General features: G+C 38.9%; 1 pseudogene; it reads left to right on the top strand.

Moving 5' to 3' along the window:
* The first annotated feature begins 11,706 nt into the window (after nt 1-11,706).
* On the top strand, nt 11,707-12,401 carry LOC115844637 (RAD52 motif-containing protein 1 pseudogene; annotated as a pseudogene).
* The last annotated feature ends 13,808 nt before the right edge of the window (nt 12,402-26,209 follow it).

The raw sequence follows: 26,209 nt of genomic DNA, 5'->3' as shown, positions 1-26,209 counted from the left end.
ACTCATGGGGAAGTGCCCTAGATTTTTTTCTCACAACCAGATGCACTGTAATACTAGTTGCTTCTCTTCCAAAACGAGTTGAATTTTGAGAATAGATTAGAGTTCCTGTGTTCGAAAAAGTGAAGAAGGAAAGATATAGGTAAAAACAAGAACAAGCTTAAAATTATTTTGCCTTCCCTAGAGCACTGCATGTGAACTAGATTACAACCTACGACTCTGCTGGGCAGAGGAGAGGTCATAACAAGAATGAATGTCACACTGTCCTAGCCCTCTAGTTAGATGAGCCATGAAGTGTATACACTGGACATGCACACATACATTCATTAATCTCCATGCTTGTATGTCTATCTGTGCATTTATAATACGTGTGTCTCTATATGTGTCTCACAGGATTAATGAACTCATGTTTTATTCGATGGTTATTATAGATTTGCTTGGCAAAGTTTCCTGGCACTGCAGCAACCAGGACTTCTCCATTTCTACAATGCTCAGAAAACCTTCGGCCAAGACTATAATTATGGAAGTCCCATGTACAGTTAGTAGAGTGTTAACGCTCCCAAGGAAAGAGCATTCATTTACTCCTTCAGTATTATTTCTTGAGTGATCCTTTTGTGCCAGATGCTGATTGAGGCCCATTGTGAGCAAGGGGACATGCAAGACTGCAGAGGGGGCACCCAAACCCTGATTGAAATTATAATAACTAAGCACTGAGTTACTAGATGAAGTCAGTAAGCCCCCAGTCAACCCCACAGGAAAACATGAAAAAAAAGGTTACAGCAGATCAGGATAGTAGGACTAAAGTATCAATAATTTTCTAATCATCCTTGATTACAGAATGCTAAACAGTCTATGCACCAAGTGTGATCAGTGGTCAAAACTAAATTTGTTCTTATATATTCATTATTAGTTGTAATGTTTTATTTAACTGTTTGATAAGCTCAGTTTATATGTCAGTGTGATGAAGTTATCTCCAGCAAACTCCTTTTTGCCCCGAACATTGAGGGAAGACTATCAGGTAGGTTTAGGTTGTAATCGCTACACCTAAATCCACATGGCTCTAATAATCATTGTCACTAGTCTAGCCTTGGGCAGAGACAGACCCCCCACACCCGGCCCCCAGGCTGGTTCTACATTTACTTTACTATTGGTAGAAAGGAAAGAAAAGGTTAACCTTTTGGCTTCCTAAAAAAGATGGCCATAAACTGAGTCAGAAGAGATCTAATAGAAGAGATCAATAAAGTGCTGGTGTGGATGGTGATAATAACAGTTTACAGATGCTTGGAAGCCCATGAGTCATCATCATTAATTTAGCTCCACATGGTGTAGGCAGAGTAATAGGATTCAGACAGGCCTCTGAGGGGAAGATCTATCATATTGATCGAGAGCAGCCTGCAGGAAGACGGGCTTTTGGGTCTCATGTCTGACAGCGTTATGCAGTGGACGGCAATCAATGGAGCCCTCCCATCTAACTGGACTGCCCACTGCTTTGAACACAGCCTCACATTATGATCTCCTCACTCTCTGGTCCACTTTTAGCCTGAAACTCTGCATCAAGTCACCTGCCCCCTCCCCAGCCCTGAGAGTGGACTTCTGCCTGAGGAGTAACAACCCTCTTTTGTGCTTTATGCTAATACATGGAACCCTACTTTGTTCTTTGGGCTTGGATGTCTCAAATTTGTCAACAAATTAAATGTCCATTTCTTTTAGAAATGTGGCTTTGCCCTTGGTGTCTGTCATTTCTGTTTCCTGCCAGGGCTTGAAAGCTGACCTCTGAACCCCAGGTGGCAGGGCTCCTGCTCAAAGACTGTCATGCCTGCCTGCCTGCACTTCCCAATGTCACTTGGTGCTAATTCTCCAATAACTAAACTCTGCCACTGGTTTGGAGGGTACCATTGCTTCAAGCTGGAATATAGATGCTAATTGTTTACCAAGTATCACTTGTGATTTAGAGCTGCTGTCACCAGATGCTGAATTCTGTGTAGTGTTCTAGGTGGTTGCTCAGCTTCCACAAATAGGTTGTTTTTCCTTTTACATCTTTCTGTCTACCTGATATAGTTAACTAGGCCAAGCCCAGTTCTGTCTTGGAATGTATCAATAAGAGGGGTAGGAGATGCAAGTTGTCCTTGACCTTAAGAAGGACCATTAATAACGGCAACTACAATCTAAAACATTCATTAATTCAATGATTATCTTTTATTGGCTACGACATGCTAGATGTTGGAATCAGAACAACAGCAAAAAAGACAGGACTCTCACTCTCACAGAGCTTATATTTTTAGGCAAGCATGCACACATGCATGTGTATGTTGTTGTTATTGAAAAGAGGGACAATCAAAACCTGTATTGGGTTATAAATAATATAGTGTAGAGAGTTTAAAAAGCTACTTCAAACTGGGTGGTTATGAATTCTCCCTGTGAAGGTGACGTTTGAAGTAATATAAAGAAGCCAACCATTGGATGACCAAAGAGAACATATTTCCAGAAGGGGGAAAAACTAGGCAAGGGTTCAGAAACAGGAATGAGCCTGAGGATCTGTGATTCAGATCAGAGTGGCTGGAGATAGTGGACAGGAAAGAAGTGATTAGAATGAGGTTGGCAACTTTGTCAGAGGCTGGATCTTGTGTGACTTTATGAATCATGATAGAGTTTGAGTTTAATTTAAATACAATTGGAAGGCATTTGAGGATTTTAAGGAGGGCAGTAACTTGACTGTGTTATATTTCAAAACAAGCACAGCACCTCTGGGCAGACTGTGGATGTACATGAAAGTCCTGAGAGGCAGCTGAGATTCCTTAGGAGGCTATTGGATAGTCAAGCAAGAGGGATGGTGCTTTGGACTAGGCTATGTAAACATAAATGGAGAAAAGTGGAGGTAGAATCTGCAGGACTTATGGAAGGATTTGATATGGGATCATAAATCTTAGATTGTTATCTGGAGCAAAAGGACTGAGGATGGTGTCATCTTCTGAGGATGGGAAAAACTGAAGGGAAAAGCAAGTCTGAAGGAGAAAAATCAAGTGTGCTTTTCTGGCTGTATAGGTTTGAGTTGCCTGTTAAACATGATGTAACTATGAAGAGTAGGCAGGGTGTATATGAATCTGAAGGGCTGGGAGATGTAAGGGGTGAAGATGAAGCATTGGGAGCTGTGCAATAAGAGAGAAACTATATGTTAGTCTTTGACCCGGTTCCTGACATAGAGCTCCTAAATCCCTTGGAATTTCCCCGGTGATAGTGTTTTTTGTTTTAATGAGGTGACCCTTGGTAGTCTGGTTAGCCTCCAGATGGGAACAGATGATCAGAAAGACCAAGCCATTATTAGATGCTTGGAACTTTCAGCAGCATCGCCCATCCTTCTGGAAGGGGCGAGGAGCTAGAAATTGAGTTAATGATCAATCATGCCCAGGTGATGAGGTCTCCATAAACATCCCAAAATTACAGGATCCTGAGAACTTATGGGTTGATGAACACATCTACATGCTAGGAGGGTGGTGCACCCCAACTCCATGGGGTAAGAAGCTCCTGTGCACAGGACCTTCCCAGATCTCACCCTATGTATCTCTTCATCTGGATGTTCATCTGTATCCTTTATCATATCCTTCATTATAAAATAGGTTGTTAAATATAAGTAAGTGTTCCTCTGAGTTATGTGAGCTGCTCTAGCAAATGATCAAACCCAAGGATGAGGTCATGGGAATTCCAGTTTATATCCTCTGGGTCAGAAGTACAGGTGACAACCTGGGACTTGCTATTGGCATCTGAAGTGGTGGGGAGGGGAGAGGCAGTCTTGTGAGACTGAGCCCTTAACCTATGGGTAATGATGCTGTCTCCAGGTAGATAGTGTCAGAATTGAGTCAAATTGTAGGACATCCAGCTGGTGTCAGAGAATTGCTTGATGAGCGGAAAACCCACGTATCTGGTGTCAGAAGTATCATGAGTGTGTGAGTCGAGGAAAAACAGAGGAGGAATGTGTTTTTTTTAATTGTTTTTTGTTTATTTGTTTTTTTACAAGAACCATCAGCACAGAGGTGGCATTTACAGGCTCGGGAGTGGAGGAGGTCACAAGGGGAGAGTGTGGACAGAGAAAAGATGAGGAGCCAGGAGAGACCTTTGAGACACTCTAATGTCTTGAAGCCAAGAAAAGGAAAAGGAGCCTGAGAAGTGGTCAGAAATGTAAGGGAACTATATTTAATAGGCCCTTATGTGCTAATTAAATTTTTTTTAATGTATTAAGGTAACATTACATAAATTTCATGTGTACAACACTGTATTTCGACTTCTGTGTACACTATAGCTTGTTTACTGTCAAAAGTTTAGTTTCTATCAGTCAGCATACAATTGATCCCTTTACCCATGTCTCCCTCCTCCCCAGTTCCCTTCTCCTCTGGTAAACACTCCTCTGTTCTCTGTATCTCAGCGTTTGTTTTCATTTGGGTTGGTTTGATCATTTTTTTTTAAATTCCACATATAAATGAAACTTTTACGTAGGTTAACCACTTTAATCTTAAACTTCCAGAACTAGTTAGAAAGTGAAGTCTGTCCAAGCTCCTCCACTGGCCAGCTGTGTGACGTTGGGCAAGTCAACTAGCCTCTCTGTAACTCAGTTTCCTCACCTGTAAAATGAATTTATAAATATATCTACATCATAGGATTTATGGTTGGATTAAATGGATGAATATGTATAAAACCCCTAGAACAGTGCCTGTTATGTATTAAGCACCCAATAAATGTGATGTAGCAACTGGTTAATAGCAACTATTATCTACCTTTTACAATTAAGTGAGGCTCAGACATGTCTGAATCTTGGAACATCACAGAGTTAGAAAATGGTGGAGCCAAGATTGAAACAATTCTGTTTGATCCCAAAGGGTATAGTTTTTCTACATTCCTTTAATTTAGGACCTTTAAAATAATAATAAACTGACTTATGACCAAGTCATTATTTTTATCATCCATGGTGCCACAGTGTGGAAAACTGAAATATTTCATTTCAGGTATCATTTCAACCTTCATTCCCCACAACCAAATCTTTTTATGAGACGCTGAATGTTAACAAAACTCACTTTACTTTCTGTCTTGTCTATGGAGTGACTAAGTATACTCTTTTCCCCTCAGAAAAAAGGTTAGTTCAGAGTTGGAATGAGGCAAAAATGCTCATACAACTAGCCAACCAAATAATCAGCCCTCATATAAGTATATAATGTGTTGACCATTATTATTTTGTTTGTTTGTTTGTTTTTTATGGTACATGGGCCTCCCACCGGAGCACAGGCTCCAGATGCGCAGGCCCAGCAGCCATGACCCACGGGCCCACCCGCTCCGCGGCACGCGGGACCCTCCCGGACCGGGGCACGAACCCACGCGCCCCGCACCGGCAGGCGGACCCCCAACCACTGCGCCACCAGGGAAGTCCGACCATTATTTTTTTAAAGGTATATACTTAAATGTTTTATTCATAGGTGCATGGGATTAAAAAGTTTAGAAGTCACTGATTTAGACAATGATGTATGGGTTTAGCTTTCCTACTGAGTATCTTGGGTTTTATCTCTGCCTGACCTCTCCTTTGCCCAAACTTCTCTCAACCTGCTGAAGTCTTTATAAAGTGAAACAAATTGCAATAACTCCTCTGCATGTACCTTTGTATAAATATTTCTTCTATATTTTTACATACTTGCTTGCATATTTTACATTTGTCCACATTAGTGTTGTCTTTCATTAGTTCTGGCTATTTAAAATACTAAAGATATTAATGATTAAATTTTCTTTTTGGCAGTATTTTTCTTCCATAGGCAGTAAGCTAATTGACAATCCTGACGCTGTTTGCTTTTGTTCCTGGAGAAATTATTGTAGGATTACAGATTTCACTGAAACTTATTGATTCTTGTATAAATAATGGGTGCTGGGCTTCCCTGGTGGCGCAGTGGTTGAGAGTCCTCCTGCCGATGCAGGGGACATGGGTTCGTGTCCCGGTCCGGGAAGATCCCACATACCGTGGAGCGGCTGGGCCCGTAAGCCATGGCCGCTGAGCCTACGCGTCCGGAGCCTCTGTTCTGCAATGGGAGAGGCCACAACAGTGAGAGGCCCGCATACCACACACGCACAAAGAAAAAATGGGTGCACTTAGTAGACGTTGGGTATGTTTGGAGTTGGCACAGTTTTTCTGGGGTTAAGAGCGTTTTGATGATATTGACCCTGTTCACTTTATGTCAAAACAATAAATCACTTTCCTTAGGAAAAATTTTACCTCAATCATTTAAATTTATTTGGTATTTGTTGAGATATAAAGAACCCACTTTCATACCACAAATTGTTCTAAATGAGATACCTCCTCTGCATCTTTTCTGGCCAAAACAAATCTATAATTTCATGTCTCAATGGTTATGTCCATTTAAAAATTTTCCCATCTGGGGACAACCATGGTCTCCAAAACAATACCACTGATTTTAACCCCCACCCCCTTTTTCTTCTAAATATATTTTTTTATTTTACATTGGAGTATGGTTGATTTACAATGTTGTGTCAGTTACACTTATACATATATCCATTCTTTTTCAGATTATTTTCCCATATAGGTTATTACAGAATATTGGGTAGAATTCCCTGTGCTATACAATAGGTCCTTGCTGATTATTTTATATATAGTACTGTGTATATGGTAATCCCAAACTCCTAATTTATCCCTCCCCTCATGTGTCCCCTTTTGTAACCATGTTTGTTTTCGAAGCCTGTGAGTCTGTTTCTGTTTTGTAAATAAGTTCATTTGTATCATTTTTTTTTTTTAGATTCCACATATAAGTGACATCATATGATATTTGTCTTTGACTTCATCTAGTATGATAATCTCTAGGTCTATCCATGTTGCTGCAAATGGCATTGATTTTTTAAAACTTTTTATTTTATACTGGAGCATAGCCGATTAACAATGTTGTGATAGTGTCAGGTGCCCAGCAAAGCGACTCAGCCATACATATATATGTATCCATTCTCCCCCAGACTCCCCTCCCATCCAGGCTGCCACATAACATTGAGCAGAATTCCCTGTGCTATACAGTAGGTCCCTGTTGGCTATCTTTTTAAAATATAGCAGTGTGCACATGTCAATCCCAAACTCCCTAACTATCCCTTCCCTCCACCTTTCCCCACCCCCCACTGGTAACCATAAGTTCATTCTCTAAGTCTGTGAGTCCATTTCTGTTTTGTAAATACATTCATTTATATCATTTCTTTCTAGATTCTGCATATAAGCTATATCATACAGTATTTCTCTTTCTCTGTCTGATTTACTTCACTCAGTATGACAATCTCTAGGCCCATCCATGTTGCTGCAAATGGCATTATTTCATTCTTTTTTCATGGCTGAGTAATATTGCATTGTATATATGTACCACATCTTCTTTATCTATTCATATGTCAATATGTTGACCATTATTGTTAATTAAAAAAATAATGGTTTTAAAAGCAGATTTATTAATTTTCACTATGTATATACCAAATATGGGACTCAGTCTCAATAAAATAGTAATTTTAAAATGAAACATTGTCTATTAATTTCAAGTAAATAAAGCAATTCAAGTTAGGTTAATTAAGTATTGTCAAGAAAAGGAGTTGGGAAGCTACTTCAATAAATAGAGAAGAATGATTTGTACTTAACATATTTGTTGTTCATCTGTAAATTGGTGTTTTTAATTGTTTTAAAGCAATTTGTTCTCTTCAGCAAATTAAATGTTCCCCTATGCAAGTGTTAGACTATTTTATTGGCAAATTTTGTGAAACAAAGTTAGCTTCTGCTTAATTTCTATCCAAATTAATGAAGGTTTCTTTCATTTATGAGATTCTAAATCTTTTCTACTAGTGCTAAAATTAGATTCTATTACTAAATTTGAGAAAGGAGGAGAATTTCTCTGTCCATAATTCCAATATCCAATTCAATAAATTATGTGAAAGGATTGTTGTTACTTTGGAAGAAACTGTGAGGAACATCTGCCAACACTAAGAGGTGACAGGTCTGACTATAATTTTGTCTGAGTATACCACAGGGCATTACCCATCACAGACAACCTTTAAATGTCAGAAGGGAGGAAGAAAAAAGGGAAAGAAAGAAAGAGAGGGAGGGAGGAAGAGAGGCAAGCTGGGAAGGAAAGAGGGAAGGAGGCAGGGAGAAGGGAGGAAAAACAATCTCCTTGATAGGAGTTTGGTTTGGAAGCACTAGTTTCTGAACAAGTTCAATCACCAGGGACTAGCTCAACTCTGAAAAGTTTCCAAACTTAGGCTGATGTGCTCTGTTGAAATTCACCCAAGAATTGCACACCTTGTTGCTGAGGAGTCACACCAGATGTCCTGTCCAAGGACTAATAACATTTGTTCCTGTAGGCTTCACATCCATATGTGAAGAAGCGGAAGAGAGCATTTCAGAGCTGGTTAGTCAACTTTAAGTTATGCTTAGTGCACTGTATCGGGAATACAAAAGCATTTTCCAGATGGCATCATAAAGTCGGTTCATTTTTGCAGAGCACCGTCTCATTTTTGAGAAATAGCCCCTTGTTTTTCATTCCACTTGGTAGTTTTAGAATTGCTTTCTTTTGCCATAAATGTAACACAAACTGGAGGGTCGGGTAAGATATCTGCTGTGTATTATGAAAAATGTCTAACAGACTGAGTTTTCAGCTATGAATTGACGAGGTAGATGATAAGATATTGTCTTAACCACTGGCCAGGCCATCAAGGAGACAGCGCGCCAGATGGATGTTGGGATTCTACTTCCACTGTTAATGATATAACCTTGTGTAATTCACTTAATCATACTGTGTTTCAATGTCTACATATGTACGAGAGCTATTCTAACTCTCAGAAATTCCTCTGTGAGTCATCCAAGGCCCAGCTGTCACTAGTTGTTTCTCTACCTGCTTATCTGCATGAATTCTGCTGTAGCCAAATTGTTCAACTCACTTTCTTCTAAGTACGCTTTGTACTTTTCCAAATTCATGTCTTTCATCAAGCCCTTTCCTTGACCTAGAGTGCACTTTCTCTTCTTCTCTGTCTGGCCCACTACTACTTGTCCTTTTGAGGCAAGCCTCCTCCTCAATGAAGGTGTGTGTGCGTATTCATGTAGCTCTGTGATGGGATTTTACACATGTAATCTCATTTAGTCCTCAGAACAGTATAAAGTAACTATTTTAGACTTATTTTATAGATGAGAATATGCGACTCTAATTAAATGCTGATTGTCCCAAAGTCTAAAGGTGTTATCACAACCTGGACTAAATTCAGGTTTCTTGGACACCATGAGTTCCTTCCAGTGCTCCACAGTCTCCTTGTAACATTTCTTGTATTCTTTGTTGCAGTTATTGTTGTTATTACTTTTATACGTTTTTAACATAAAATTCACGTTTCCTTAAACAAATAGTAAATGCCTTGAAGAAAGGAATAGTATTTGCATGTTTCTTACACTAGAATGTAAGCTCCATGGGAGCAGAGAATCTGACTCTGTTATTCACTGTTCTTACTTCAGCTTATAGAGCACACCCTGGCAGATAGTAAACAAAACATAAATATTTACTGAATGAATTTCTTTATGTGTCTTACAGCAACTAGCCTTGCACATAGAGGGTACCAATAAATACTTGTTCTTCTTGTGCAATGAGACTGTCCTCCATAAAGATTTTTAGATTAAAATCTTCTTGGATATTTACAAAATGCTTTCCATTTCCCCCTTTCTATGCCTGTTATTTACTTTCAGATATTGATCTTGTCTACTTAACATGGCTATTCTCAACTCATTAATTGAATCATTTACCCTACACTTGGCTTCGCATGCTGACACCAAACACTGCCATGTTTGTCTCTGGTGATGTGGAATGAACGGCATGAGATAAAAAGTTGCTTACTAAATATCATTTATTGAGTACTAATTGTCCCCATGCTAAGCAGCTCATTTATATTAGTTTACTTAATTCTCAGAGAAGAACAAAGATTCTTTTTACAGGTTAGGAAATTAGTTTTCAAAGAAATTAAGCAACTTGCTTACAACCACATAGCCAATAAAATCATGAGCTAGGATTAAAGCCCAAGCTCTAAACCACTGAGCTCAGCTACATCCATCAGTCTTGTGATGCTCTGGGAGAGGAGGCTGAATATTCCCATAAACTGGCATGATCAAATTAGACAAGTCCTAACAGTAAAGTGAATAGTGGAACTGCATTTTGGGGGCTTGACTATTGGGAAAACTTCCAAGTCATTGATAGCCACACAAATATCAACCGTTTCTGATTGTTTTGTTACCATAGTCTGGGAAATTATTAAACATTGCAACTAAAGTTCCAGCTCTTAGTAATGTTATTTTGTTGGTAAAAAATAGGTTCTATTCATTAGTGGAAGAAAATCATTAATATGTAACATTATTATCTCTAACTTCAACCTAGTAAAGGCCATTTTGAATATGAATAATATTTCACCAGCCTTATTTAGTTAAGACTTCATCAACTAAATTGACTTTAGTTTTGGTTTGGCATTGAATCACATCTTTTTGTTATTTCAGGGAGTCAGAATGAGTGAATCAGCAGTGTTCAGTGAATATTTAAATATGAAAATAAAAACACAATGTAAAACATGACTTCTAAGTATTTGCAACAGCTTTCACAGTTGTTATAATTTTGGAGCTGGTGAGAGTTTAGTTGTTCTGTCTTCTAAAATGAACTGTATTTAGAACCTTGGCTTAGCCCATTTTTAATCTCTTCTGATAAGTACTGTTAAAAAAGTTATTATCATTGGTGCAACATAATCAGACAAAGAGTGTTCTAGGTTGCAAACTTTTAGATTTTTAGAATTCATATGCTTTTTCTTTCTCTAGTACCTACGTACGTAACACTGGACAAATTTCTCATGAAACAGGTGTTAGTTTATTCAACTCTAAGTTGAAGTTAATATATGACTCAAAGAATTTGAAAGGAATCTATAAACATACAGAGGGCTTAGAATTCTTTTAACCAAATCACAATGCAAATATTAGGTAGAGGATTGTGACATTCTGATATTTTATCCATTTGATTTCTCATTTTGATATCTGTGTAGTATGGTAATGGATGAACAGCAAACAGTATATTTAGTTTATAATACCTGTTATGCATTCCAGATGATAGGGGAAAAACCTGGAGGGTAACTTAGGAAAGAGTATTGTGGTGTGGCTGTTGTGATATTAATAAATCAGTAGCTTGAATCCTTGCTTGGAAGAAGATTAAACAGCACCTCATTTTATGGTAAATCAGTAAGTAATGATAAATTATTTAAATGACTGCAGATTGCCTTTTGCTTTCTTCTTGAGTATATGTACTATAAGCAGAAGAGTCTTTAAAAAGGAAATCGGACATCCTTTATTAGCAAAATGATACGTTCATTACGTATTCACTAAATATGCATTGAATACCTACTATGTGTTAGGCTCTACACAAGGTGTTGAATTTCAATGATGAATCAGATACGGTTCCTACCTTTAAGACACTCACCATCTAGCGGAAGAGAAAGATGCATCAACAGCTAATTTCAGTATGCATTCCAAAGTCATATTTTTTGTTGGAGGTGTCATAACTAGAAGAAATAATGTGGGAAACATGGCAATATACCCAAAAGTTAGATAAGAAGGGTTACAGGATAAAAATCTATTATATAGGCGCAGTCCGCTTGCGCCCTGAGCTGCGCACGCGCAGTGACGGTAGGATGGTGGAGTTGGTACCTTTTGCGTTTCCCATCGGGGGTGACAAAACCTTGCTGGTGTGGGAGCTGAGCTCTGGACCCACGGCCGAAGCCTTGAAATATTCTCCCAGTTTGGCCTTCTGTATTCGGTCCGAGTCTTCCCAAACGCAGTCTTCCCAAACTGCCGGTCCTGGGTTCTATTCCATCATCAAGTTTTATTCAGCAAGGGATGCCCACAGAGCCCAAAAGGCATGCGACCGGAAGCAGTTTTTTCAGACATCTCCAGTGAAGGTTCATCTTGGCACCAGACGTAAGGTGGTTTAACATAATACGCTTGCCCTAAACAGCTCCAGATGCCAAGAATTGGCAAATTACTACTCTGGTTTCAGTGGGTGCTCAAAAAGGATCATCAAGAGGTGGTGTTGCCCTCCCACGAGTGCAGGAGTCCCGGAGTTGGCATGGCTGAGAAACCTTAGGATAAGTTGGAAGAAGGGTCATTATCATTCCTTATGAAAAGGAAGGTAACGCAGAAGCTTGCTATTCAGAAGGCTATGACAGATGAATTCCAGAAATTGCCGATTGTGGTTTTAGAAAGTGGTAAAATAGCTGTGGCATATAGACCCTGTGAAGAGGTCACAGATGCTAGAACCGAAGAGGAACTACAGGATTTAATTCAAGTATGTGGAGATAAAAACTCAAGGGCTACACACCCAGTGTAGCCATAATTCAAAACAACCAGCAGGATTTGGAAGACGTTGGCATGTCTACTCAGCTCTGTCATCCTTAGGAAAATGTGAAACTCTGAAACTGCTTTTGAGGCAGGGTATTTCTAGGACTTTTCCAAGTCCCAAGCCTTGTTTCTGGCCCCTTATTTGAAGTTTGGAGAGCAGGATTGAGGGCCATCAGTGTACGTCTACAGTTGTGGACACAGGAGAAGACACAGGTCTTTTAGAACTCCCCTCAAATAAAATTGCAGGGATTTGGGAACAAAGTAACTATGGCCTTAAATGTGATTATGCTACAGTGTTTAAAAACTATTCATGCCTTTCAAGTAAGATATATTACCCAGATCTCAGCATCTCATATATATCTTGTGTTAAATATTTTGCCGAAGAACATTTCTGTATACCAATTATATGGATGCCTCGAATTAGGGATTAAGTTGTCAACGTAATTTCTAAAAGAAAACATTAATGTACTGCATATAGGATTTTTATTAAAAAGGAGCAAAAAATGTGTTTCATGTCATTGAGAGCTTAATTTGGGGCTAGATTTCTGATTATTTAACTCACCCCAATGTTGCAAAGTTTGTTTTGAAGGGAAGAAAGTAGAGAAAGAAAAGGTGGTTATGTTCCAAAAAATGTAAAAATTTTGAAAGTTTTTCCTGTACAAAATAATTATTTTAATTCAATTTAAATCAGTCAAGGAAACTTCAGACATATCCATGTTTGGGCTTTAAGAAGTCTAGCTTCCTGTGAAATGTGAGAGGAAAGGATTCCATATTGATACTAAAGATTTCAGAAACCTGATTATAACAACAGATCCATTCCGAAATGAGGCCAATCTTGGAATCAGTTCCATTTAGAAACCATTATGTGCTAGGCACTGGAAATAAGATGAAGCTCCTTCTCTCTTGGAGTTTAGGTGTTAAAAGTGTACCAGACAATTAAAAAGAACTAAAATTAAATAGATTATGAAAAGGACTGTGAAGAAAGTAAACTGGATGCTAGTTACAGTATTTCAAGAAAATTACTTAACATGCTGACTTTAACATTCTAAGTGTCTTCTCCATGTGTGCACACAGGGAAGACCTCTGAAAAGTGACACTGTAGTTTTTTCTAGATTAATGGCTCTGTTGAGACAAGGTGGGGTGGGAGAAGTTTTCCCATGTTAATGTAAAGGGCCATTCACTTGGTTTTAGACTCTCTTTCCCAGAATGAATTGCTCATCTGCCCCAAACCCCTCCTACAGAAGTTCTGGAGTCATCACTTGTTCAGTGGTAACCCCTAATAATAGAGTGGTGAATTGATAATGAGACGTGAATACTGAGAGTTTGGAGGAAATGGCAACGTTTTATTTTATTTTATTTTTTTGTTTTTTTAACATCTTTATTGGAGTGTATTTGCTTTACAATCGTGTGTTGGTTTCTGTTTTGTGGCAAAGTGAATCAGGTATTCATATTAAAAAATTATTATATAATAATAATGTTTAGAAAGTACAGAATTTATATATGGTAATCTTGATGCAAAAGGAGGTGGAGCAAAGAGTTGGACAAAGGGTAGAGGCAATGAGGCAAACGGACCCGGCCAATGAATGTACAGGTGGGGAGGAGCTATGGAGGGAACTTGTTTTCTGGTCTATGCAAGACAAAGCAGGCTTCAAATTCCTGGAGGAAGCTGGTGACAAAAGAACACAGATTCTCCCATCCATAGAAACCTCTGGTAGAGGCAACAGAAGCCTTAGACTCTTCCCCAAGGAATCAGAGGAGAATGGGGAGACCTAGGGGAAGCTGCAGGAAAGGCCATGGCCACCTCTAATATAATAATAAAATGGCCTTGCTTACTCATCTTCATGTCAATTTCATAAGCCTTGACCAGGCTTATATGATGAGGTAATACATAACATAAATACCACAAAAATGTGGAATTTCTCTTGCATTTGCCTTAATGATACAACATTCTCCTCTCCCTGCTTGTTTTTCCTTAGCTGGGAGACATGAGGCTGATGTTGTCCAATGGTAGAGGGAGGGGGAACTGAAACCCCAAAATTTATATTCTTAATTTGAAGCTTAAATGCTTTGATCTAAGCGAGAGATATAAATATTTTAGAATAAAATATTTGATAAACTGGTTATTTCCTCTTCTCACCAGTGTTGTAATATTTTAGTTTGGGTCTGCTGCTGGGACAAGGTAGAGTTCCTAAATTTGGCTGAACTTGCACATTAAATGGTGGAGAAATCACTGAGTGACTTGAGTCACCCTGGAGAAACCTACAGAAATAGGGTTCAAGGTAGAAAGTAAGTCCAATTTAGGAAAACAGAGAAAGCCACAATTTTTGCACACTAGAATTTGTGACTTGAGGGAGTTGCATCAGCTAAACTTACTTTCAAAAGTCAGTTGGGGGCCATATGTGATTTCATGGACATTCATAGCCAAAAATGTTTTCCATCTCTTTTCTGATGTCCTCAATTTTTTTAATGCAGTGATATGTGTTTCATTCTATAAACAGGATCTTGAGTTAACTAGATAACAAGAGTTTCTATTACTATGGAATTAATTTGTCAATCAGGGAGGACTAGTGATTGATTATCAAGGTCTCTCCTATATGAATTTATACAGGGGGTTAGATATCAATACTTGGAGATTTAGGGTCACCAGTAATGAAAGTGTTGCTGGAAGAAGAGGCAAATGAACTCTCCAAAGGAGAATTGTTTTCTAAGGTGTTGTTGTAAACAGTTCTTCCTTCCATGATTTATGAAGATGTTTCATTTAAACAAACTAATTTCTGAGAAAAATTAGTTAGTGAGAAAATTAGTGAGAAAAATCACTCTCTCTGCATTTTAGGTGCTGAAAAGTGCTTTAGGAGCCTTGCACAATTTGACTTAAACTTCTTTTTGTAAGTTTTTATTTGCTAAAGCTTAAAATCCCTCTCTAGGAGTATTTTTTAGAGGAGCTTTATAATAATTCATAACTGAAATCCTGATTCCTTGCACATGAAATGCTGCAGTTATGGGAAATGATGTTATGCTGAAAAATGTGTCTAGGAATGCCCAGGTAGGTGTAAATAGGAATCCCACCCTGATATCACGCTGAGTGTTCTCCAGGAGGCAGGCATGCCTGGAGAACTCTTGAGATTGATAGACCAACCATCTGTTTACATAAGGAGTTATCTACATCAGGCGCTCCTGAGAAAGAACTCACTCTAAAGGAAAAGAGTTCATCAGTACTTTCACTGTTGTGGCACAGGTTCAGTCCTTGATCAGGAAGCTAAAATCCCACAAGCCGTGTGGTGATGCGGCCAAGAAAAACAGGAAAAGAGTCCAGATTCAGATTCACAAGGTTGCCCTACAGACTTATCTAGTCTCAGGTTGAGGGACTGCAGTCAATAGTGGATAAAACCTCAAAGAATCAACTCACTAAAATCTCTGTCAGACATTGACAACTCAATGAGGCTATGCTTTGTGGCCTCTGTAATGACAATTGGGTGAAAGACACTTGCCCAACCACAAGGTGACTGTTGGAACCCGGAGAAGCTAAGCAATGGACATGGTAGCCTGGGCAGCAACCTGGGGAAGTCTGTGTCTGGAGACGAGAAGCTGTATCTTGCTTCAGCAGCTTCTCTTTTGTTGTGGTAGAAGATGGCAGAAGCTGTAGCCAGCACTCTGGGAGCTGGAATGCAGGAGAGGAAAATGAGCAACAGGGCCCAGTGTGGTATGTGTGGTGGGTAAAAGGACTTATTCCTGAGCTTAAGTGAGACAGTTCTTTGCTTCTCTGTCTCCTCTGAGTGGAATGTGAAGAAATGGAGTCAGGGAGTGGGGAGTGGGGACAAAGTCAAGGAAGGTTTACTTCAGATTTGGGCAATGCATCCAAGTAAATTTTTGAGTTACATCTTGTTTGGGATTCTTTCAACTGGGGAGTCCTCTGAGGTAGTCCTGGCACTTTTATCAACTTCTCCACCTTAAGGAGTTCTTTTAAGGTACAGGTCCACCACAGAGAGACCTAGCTGCTTAATTGTGGCTTCTGAGTGGGTAGAGAGTCGTGGTGGTGGTTGTTATTGTTATTGCTCTCCAGGTAATGGGTATTCAATGTAAAGGGACGTTCACCCAGTGAAATGAAAAGAGTATAGGGGAAGGAGGCTTTAATTAGCCTCTTCTGGATTCATTTTCTTCACCTGTAAAAATAAGGTGATTCTTAACATGGAGTGTGCAACAGAATCATCTGAAGAACTTAAAACCAAAAACAGCAGCTACCCGAGCCTCATAAATACATAACAAGTTAGATAAAATTCATATGCATATTAAAAGAACTCCATAGGTGTGTCTACCCATTGGTTACGGACCTGAACCAGATTTTTTTACAGGTTCCCTTTCAACTTAAAAATACTATTTTTCCTCACGTATTTGTATATATTGCTTGTAAGAGATTAAATTAGCACAATATATTTAAAAAACCTTATGAATTTGCCTGTCCTCTAACTTAATAAGTCCTTTTATAGAAATTTATCCCTCAGAAATTGGGTCATGTATACAAATATATGTATTCAAGAATAATCATTCTTTTTTTTTCTTTTTTTTTGTGGTACGCAGGTCTCTCACCGTTGTGGCCTCTCCCATTGCGGAGCACAGGCTCCGGACACGCAGGCTCCGCGGCCATGGCTCACGGGCCTAGCCGCTCTGCGGCATGTGGGATCTTCCCGGACCGGGGCACGAACCCGTGTCCCCTGCATCGGCAGGCGGACTCTCAACCACTGTGCCACCAGGGAAGCCCAAGAATAATCATTCTTGATTATAAAAGAAAACTGTTAAAACAACAAAACTATTAACAACAAGATCTTAATTATGAGATAAATTATGGTATACCCCTAAAACAAAATAATGTGTAGTCATTGGAAATTAAATTTTAAGAGAATAATTAGTGACGTGGAAAATGCTCATGATATACTATAAAATGAAGAAAAGCAGATTTTAAAGTATATGTGAGTATAATCATCTGTGATTATTAACATCTGTGAGAAATATGCTGAGGGAAAGAAGTTAGGAACAAAGGAGTACATACTGTGTGATTCCATTTATATAAAACTCTAGAAATGACAAATCTAGTTGATGGTGATGTAAAGCAGATGACTGGCTGCCTGCAGCAGGGAGCAGAGACGGAGATGGACTGAAGGGATGGGGACACAGGCACCTTGTTGAAGTGATGGGAATGCTTTTCATCTTAGTTGTGATGGTTACACAAGTGAATGCATTTGAACAATGGAAATTAGTACATTTTATTGTATGAAAATACTACTTCAATAAAAACTACAGACTGAAACTTTGTATAAAGTTTTCTATAAAATGTTTTTTCTAAGTACCTAAAATGTTAACTGTTTAAAACAGGTAAACTATTGAAACAAAACCATGGAAACATTATTTCATTTTTACAAATGTATGTGTCTGTGCCTTAAAAACAAATTAGAAGTATATAAATATATATGGTAGTTATTATACTTGGATGGTGGAATTAGAGGTGATTTTTTTCTTTATACTCTTAGTCTTTCAAAATTTGTATAATGAACATTTTGATGTTAAGAAAATAATCATTTTAAAATTCATGTTTAGATGATACTAAGCTGAACCCCCAAAACACTAGAAGAATAGGTGAGCTAAGAGTTTAAAAAACCTAGTTATTCTTGTCTTAATAAAATGTGACCTTAAAAAACAAACAGAGGTAACAACAATGTGGGTGCAAAGTGACCCAGTGGGAACGTGCACTTGAGGTAGTGAGGACACCAAATACAGAAACACAGCGTGTTGGCACGTGTGAACGTCTGCTTCCTTTCACTGAGATGGGCAGTATCTTGGCCAGCTGTAGCAGGAACTCAGGCCTATTTTTATTTAGGAGCTGAGCTCCTGCCGCCTTCCTGAGCTGAGCTGGTGCCCTGCTGTTGTCAGCCTGCTGTACTCCCCGGGGTCCCCAGCCCTCTGATCACTGGCCTGCACATCTCCTCGTCACAGGCCCTTATAGCGCCCCAGACCATAAAAAAGCAAAGGACATGCCAGAAATGAAGGAAATGACACAGGCAGTTGCTCTCAAACAAATAAGCAGAGGGGAAAAAAATATGGCTGGGAACCTAAACAAGGATGCAGGAAAGGAAGTAAACAAGAAAACAAAGCTCAAAGCTAAGATCTCCCAAAACAAAAGCCCAGCACCAAAGTCAGTTCTAGGGGAAAATAAAAATCTCCTCACAGAGACCAGGGGAAATAGAGAACTTCCTTACTAGCAGTGACTCAACAAATACCCTATAAACCCATTGATTGTGAAATCCTGGTCAGCTCTCTGGGTCTGTTAGCTCCAGAAGAATGAGGTGGCTTAAGTCCAGACAGACCTTGGTCACTTCACAGGGTAATCTTGGAATCCAAGCCTAGATCTCCCAGTTGTGCTCTTGGGGGGCGCCATTCTCATAGAATACAATGAAAGGTGTCCACAGAGTGATGCAATATGTTAATAATCACTCACCAACCCTCATCTGTAAAATAGGATTCATTATCCCTGCTTCACATTCTGTGGTACAGCTCAGCGACGTGATTATGTAGTACTACAGTTTCTCTGGGGCTCACTAACTTCTGGTCCAGATGAGATTACAATAGCAGTTTTATTGCCTCTTATTTTTTTTAATTTATTTTTTAAATTTTTGGCTGCATTGAGTCTTCGTTGCTGCATGCAGGCTTCCTCTAGTTGTGGCGAGCGGGGGCCACTCTTCATTGCATTGCGCGGCCTTTTCGTTGCAGTGGCTTCTCTTGTTGCAGAGCACTGGCTCTAGGCGCATAGGTCTCAGCAGCTATGGTATGTGGGCTCAGTAGTTGTGACGCACGGGCCCGGTTGCTCTGTGGCATATGTGATGTTCCTGGACCAGGGCTCAAACCCGTGTCCCCTGCATTGGCAGATAGATTCTGAACCACTGAATCACCAGGGAAGTCCCTTATTGCCTCTTTTTAGCCCTCTGTGTTATACTTCATTAGGGGGATACTCGGGACTGCTTACATTTAAATTCTTAGAGGCTTTTCTACAGCTTTAACCATTTAGAGTTATATATACTGATCTCTCTTTTCCTAGAATGTAGATATGACACCACCATATAAGACTAGAAATAGCTTCAGATCAAAGACAGTCCATTTGTGTTTTAATTACTGCCCCCTTCAGCCCTGATACTTGGCTACCAGATCAAAACTCAAGTCGGACTCCATCTTCCCTTAGAGTGAGTTCTTGACTAAGAAACTCCTCAGTCCTTCATGTAATTGGACATCCATTGGGCATGAACCTTGGCTGTAGATGCAAAGTCACAGTGCCTGCCTGTGTCACTGTAAGAAGCTCTCAGGAAAAAGAAGCTGTGGATCTCATTGTCCGCCTGGAAATGTGGGTCATGTGAATGAAAGACCAGGGAAAATACCCTCTTCTGAGAGTTCTTCCAAGGCTCTTCTCAGATGTCTGAACTGAGGATCCAGAGAGATTGTGAGGATTGAGGGGACAAAATAAAAGTTTGCATTCTGTTCTTCTTTTGCAGTACTTGGTTAATAGTCATGTAGAAGTTCTAGGATTTATTCTTAACATATGTTAACTATTCATGCCAGAATTGGCCTCTCATTTAATATATTTTATTAAACACTGATCTTATGAGATTAGAAAGTTTAACTTATTATTAAATTATGATTAACAGACTAGTAAGGAAGCATACATTTAAACTTTTGGGAGGGAAACATAGGTGGAAATCTAACACTTTCTTGCTCTGCAGATTATTTCAGGAATAATACCGTATCTTACATAATCTTCTAGAGTCCAAGCTGCTGAAATATTCTGCTGCATCCAATCCCTGTGAAGAATGTGCTAGATGAGCCCCTCCAGCCCAGGGTCCAGAGCTCCCGGAGAGCATGATGGGATGATTCAGTTGTCCCTTGGCCCATCCCAGAAGTCTGGCCCAAAGTGAGTGCTCAATAAATGTCATTACTCCATCTCCAGTGTTTCTTTTAGTGAGTGTCTGGGGTGGGCAGGGAATAGCACACACCAAAGGCCCCTGCCTGCTTGGAGAAGCCTGGTACAAATGGAAAGTTGTGATACTTTCAAAAGGGCAAGGAGTTGTAAGAAGTGCAGATTTGCAGAAAATCTGAGCTATTTCTGACTATAACGTGAGGTAAAATAAATAATAATTGTCAAGCAATGCCAAAGAAGGAGAAAAATGTCAGAAATGAAAAAAAAATTCAATTTCAATGGCAAAGAGTAGAGGGGTTCAAAAAAGTGAAACAAATTACTACTGCAATTTAAAAAACAACAAAACAGGTTAGAGTTTACAAACATTAGATGGGAAGATTAGCTCAATGCAAGTTTACCAAAAGTATGCAGAAATCCTAGTGTGTCAGTCAGTAACATGCTGGGGCTGTTTTGTTTTGTTTTGTTCTTTTAATGTAACATGACACCCGATTATTACAGGATCAAAGATCCAGAATAAATGCTTCCAATGTACTTGGAAATAATGATATATTTGTTGAAGACTCTTGTTCTCTTTGTAGATGAACATCTAAGTGATATGAGAAAGAGCTGGACAGTCACTATTAGAAAACAAAGATACAGATTTAAGATAGCAAATCTAAGAATAAAACTGATAGAGAGTTCCTATTGTTTAACTCAGGAAAGTGAGGGCTGAGAGATGATTTAGTATGTGTCTCCAGTCTATAAATGGTCATTATCTGGTGGTTTATGACCATCTGTTCTTTACCACTCCTAAGGATGGAAAAGAGGAAATGAGCTTAAACTACAGGAAAATAAATTTAGGTTAGACCAAAGGGACTTCCAGACTAAGGCCTGTGTAACATTGCAAGCCTGAGTGGTTGTGGCATTTCCTCCCCTAACCTCATCTGGGACCCAGACAGGCATTTACCCATCTGGGATGAATTCTCTGTAGCCCAGAGGGGACAAGTCTTTGAATATTTTCAGGCTGTAAATATTATTGAATGTCACTTTGATATAACTTACTCTCTTCTGTCTTAAAGCTTTGGTCTGGATGGAAATCCTTCTTACGTCTTGAGTAAAGAGTAATCTGTTGATTTTACTGGCCCACAATTAGTGGGAATGAACTTTCCATTGATTGACCACTAAGCTGTGGGCTTGTCCATTCACATCCTTCTGCCCTGTTACTCAAATGTCATCAAGAGCTGTTTCTACAATAAAATCTGAAGCATCCCCTTGCTTAGGATCTTCCCATATCTCAAGGGCTCATAAAATCCCAACGTCTTGGCAGGTTGTATGAGGCCTTCCTCAAGCTGGCTCAGTCAGCTCGTTGACATACAACTCTTGCTCGTCTTTCTTCTGTCCCAGCTATGCAGAGCCGCAGTCTCTAAGCTTGACATGGCACCTCACCACCCTATTCCTGTTCACATGCATCTACTTCTCTATAGAATGTTGTTACCTCCCTTGTCTGGGTGGCAAACTAGAAAAACTTCAATTCCACACTAAAGTGTTTCAGTATTTCTTAAAGATTTTCTGACTTTCCTACGGAAACCCATACTCTCCTTCCCCCTAAAACTACAGTCCTTTGAGCACTTTTATGCCCATGGAGAATTTAACATGGATTATGGTGAGCTTCAGTCTATATTTCCATCAAACTGTAGTAGAGTTAAGAGCAAGAATGGAGATAATTTTGATCCCTTATGCCCAATTGACCAATAAATATTTGTTAAATAACAGGAAGAATGAATAAGTGAATGATAGGTAAACAGTTGTGAAATTGTTCTCTAGCATTAAGGGTAGAAATTGTTACCACAGGCAAAAACTAAAATTGTAGCAGAGTAATAGAAAAAAACTTGACAGTTGCTTTCATTTTATTTCTACTCGTCATTCTAGTCCCAAACCAATTATTGGTTTACATTGGATACTCTCCTTGTATTAATGCTGTTAACAAATGAGTATTTGTTGTTGATACAAAGTAGCATTTACATTTGTAATGTTTTCCTGTCCTTTATTGACGTTACAGATATCTGAGGTTTAGCCAACTTTTTATACATATACTCATACATAATAATCTTCCATGGAAACTAAAATATGTTTTTGTACCAGTTAGGCAGCACTTTTTGATGTAGTTTTTGAAAGTCGAACATGGGAAAAGTGACTTCATTAGATAAAATTAAAAATAAAAATGTTCAATTATACCTTTATTTAAATTCATTTTACTTCTGTTAAGTAAATATATACTTCCCATTATATTGAATTCTTAGACCTGGATGTTTGAGAAAAGGAGGGTAGGAAGAGGTTTCATGGAGGGTATGGCATTTGAAACTGGTCTCCAAGGCTGGAATGCATTTCAGTAGGCATTGGGCAGTGGGGTTTGGTAGATAAATCCACAAATAGAGCAGAAGCCAGCAAAACAATTGACTGTGTTTTCAGAAAAACTAAGACTACAAGGCTAAGATACATGTAAGTCAGTCTGAAGAAAAGATAAGCAGGACAGTGAACATGAGGATGACGAGTTAGGGCTCAGTAGTTGATGGAGAGATGCTGAGGGTATTGGTTAGGAGAGTGGCCAACAGGATGTGGATGTCCTGAAATAGGAGAGAAGAGGTAGAGGAGACTGATTACCACAACCTACATGAGAAATGACAAAGGCCTGGATGAAAGCAGGTAACATTGGAATGACAATGAGGAAAGCAAGTCAAGATATTTTGTAGAGAAAGAATATAATCTGCAGGATTAGGCAACTGACTGGATGAAATGTGAAAAGGAACTCACAGAGTCCAAGAAGGGTCTGAGATTCCTACCTGGGTTCTAGGGAGAAAGATGTCACAAATTAACACAATATGGAAACCACAGGGGAAGAGATATTAACTTAGGCTTAGGTCATAGGTCAAATGCAAATGGAACATGCAGATGGAACTACTCGGCACACATTTGTAAAGCTGGACCTCTCCTGGAGCTCAGGAAGGCAGGTTAGGGTAGAAACCTGAGAGTCATCTTTATAGAAATGATGCCTGCAACTATGGATTTTCCTCTTTGTAGGACCTTATACTTTGTGAGAGGCACAATTTACTTCACTTCTCTTTTGCTAACATCCATGAACTAGATGATCAGCATTTTCAGCTCTATTTAAGACGTGTGCTATAAGCAAACAATAAAATACATTTATGAAGACTTCAAAATATATTAAATGCTCTGTAAATGTAAAGTGATAATTATAGTTCTGTTCTGGATCATGGGCAAGTAGGAAACATTATAGGATGCAATGATAAATACAAAGAGAGTAAACTTTTCACAATGGCATGTGTGTGTTTGTGTGTGTGTGTATAAGAGTGTGACAGAGACAAAGAGAGAATGAAAATTTATTTTTCAGTTCTCAGTGTGAAAACGCATCAATTTTCCTTTAGTTCTGAGGGTTGAGAAAAGTTCATGTTTTGTGAAGGGTTACTTTTATATGCTGTGGTCGTTGTAATTTGGCACCTACAAGATAGTATTCAGATGTACACAATAAACTTGCACTTTTTGAGCAATAAACTTGCTGTTTCTTTGCTTTCTTCTGATAGCTCTTCAGCTTGACATAAGACTTAATACCCAGGTGAGAAATGATACAGTACACTTTACAAACAAAAGAAACTCAAGAAAAAAGATTTTATTCCTATTATTTGTTCTCTGTTCTTCGTGGCTTTATTTTTTCCAATTCTGAAAGTCTCAAGGTGAACTTTCTTTCATAAACCAGAGTGGAATCATGGCTACATTCAGTGCTAGTCAGATGTCTGAGCATGTTATTTTTCACTATGTTTATATAAAACTTGTGTATCATTTATTTCCTTTTACTACTAGTAAGATGTTTCTTTTATTATATCTACAAATCAACTTCCTTTTAATTCATTTAATTTAATCACCAAGTTAATGATTATAACTTTAAAAATACTTCTTTTCTACATGCAAAATATGAAAAATCTCTTGACTGTGCACCTATCTGATAAGCTCGTTAAAAGATACTTACATTGTAGTGGAGGGGCCTAGCTGGCATTCTTTTTTTTTTTTTTTAAACATCTTTATTGGGGTATAATTGCTTCACAATGGTGTGTCAGTTTCTGCTTTATAACAAAGTGAATCAGTCATACACATACATATGTTCCCATATCTCTTCCCTCTTCTGTCTCCCTCCCTCCCTCTCTCCCTATCCCACCCCTCCAGGCGGTCAAAAAGCACCAAGCTGATCTCCCTGTGCTATGCGGCTGCTTCCCACTTGCTATCTACCTTACGTTTGTTAGTGTATATGTGTCCATGCCTCTCTCTCGCTTTGTCACAGCTCACCCTTCCCCCTCCCCATATCCTCAAGTCCGTTCTCCAGTAGGTCTGTGTCTTCATTGCTGTCTTACCCCTAGGTTCTTCATGACATTTTTTTTCCCTTAAATTCCATATATATGTGTTAGCATACGGTATTTGTCTTTCTCTTTCTGACTTACTTCACTCTGTATGACAGACTCTAGTTCTATCCACCTCATTACAAATAGCTCAATTTCATTTCTTTTTATGGCTGAGTAACATTCCATTGCCTATATGTGCCACATCTTCTTTATCCATTCATCTGATGATGGGCACTTAGGTTGTTTCCATCTCTGGGCTGTAAATAGAGCTGCAATGAACATTTTGGTACATGACTGTTTTTGAATCTTGGTTTTCTCAAGGTATATGCCCAGTAGTGGGATTGCTGGGTCATATGGTAATTCTATTTGTAGTTTTTTAAGGAACCTCCATACTGTTCTCCATAGTGGCTGTACCAATTCACATTCCCACCAGCAGTGCAAGAGTGTTCCCTTTTCTCCACACCCTCTTCAGCATTTATTGTTTCTAGTTTTGATGATGGCCATTCTGACTGGTGTGAGATGATATCACATTGTAGTTTTGATTTGCATTTCTCTAATGATTAATGATGTTGAGCATTCTTTCATGTGTTTGTTGGCAGTCTGTATATCTTCTTTGGAGAAATGTATATTTAGGTCTTCTGCCCATTTTTAGATTGGATTGTTTGTTTTTTTGTTATTGAGCTGCATGAGCTGCTTGTAAATTTTGGAAGTTAATCCTTTGTCAGTTGCTTCATTTGCAAATATTTCCTCCCATTCTGAGGGTTGTCTTTCCATCTTGTTTATGGTTTCCTTTGCTGTGCAAAAGCTTTGAAGTTTCATTAGGTCCCATTTGTTCATTTTTGTTTTTATATCCATTTCTCTAGGAGGTGGGTCAAAAAGGATCTTGCTGTGATTTATGTTATAGAGTGTTCTGCCTATGTTTTCCTCTAAGAGTTTGATAGTTTCTGGCCTTACACTTAGGTCTTTAATCCATTTTGAGCATATTTTTGTGTATGGTGTTAGGGAGTGATCTAATCTCATACTTTTACATGTACCTGTCCAGTTTTCCCAGCAGCACTTAGTGAAGAGGCTGTCTTTTCTCCACTGTACATTCCTGCCTCCTGTATCAAAGATAAGGTGACCATATGTACATGGGTTTTTCTCTGGGCTTTCTATCCTGTCCCATTGATCTATCTTTCTGTTTTTGTGACAGTACCATACTGTCTTGATTACTGTAGCTTTGTAATATAGTCTGAAGTCAGGGAGCCTGATTCCTCCAGCTCCGTTTTTCGTTCTCAAGATTGCTTTGGCTAGTCGGGGTCTTTTGTGTTTCCATACAAATTGTGAAATTTTTTGTTCTAGTTGTGTGAAAAATGCCAGTGGTAGTTTGATAGGGATTGCATTGAATCTGTAGATTGCTTTGGGTAGTAGAGTCATTTTCACAATGTTGATTCTTGCAATCCAAGAACATGATAT

This window comes from Globicephala melas, chromosome 8, assembly GCF_963455315.2.
Source record: "Globicephala melas chromosome 8, mGloMel1.2, whole genome shotgun sequence".
Classification (NCBI taxonomy): Eukaryota; Metazoa; Chordata; class Mammalia; order Artiodactyla; family Delphinidae; genus Globicephala; species Globicephala melas.
This window is presented reverse-complemented; position numbering and strand designations above follow the sequence as displayed.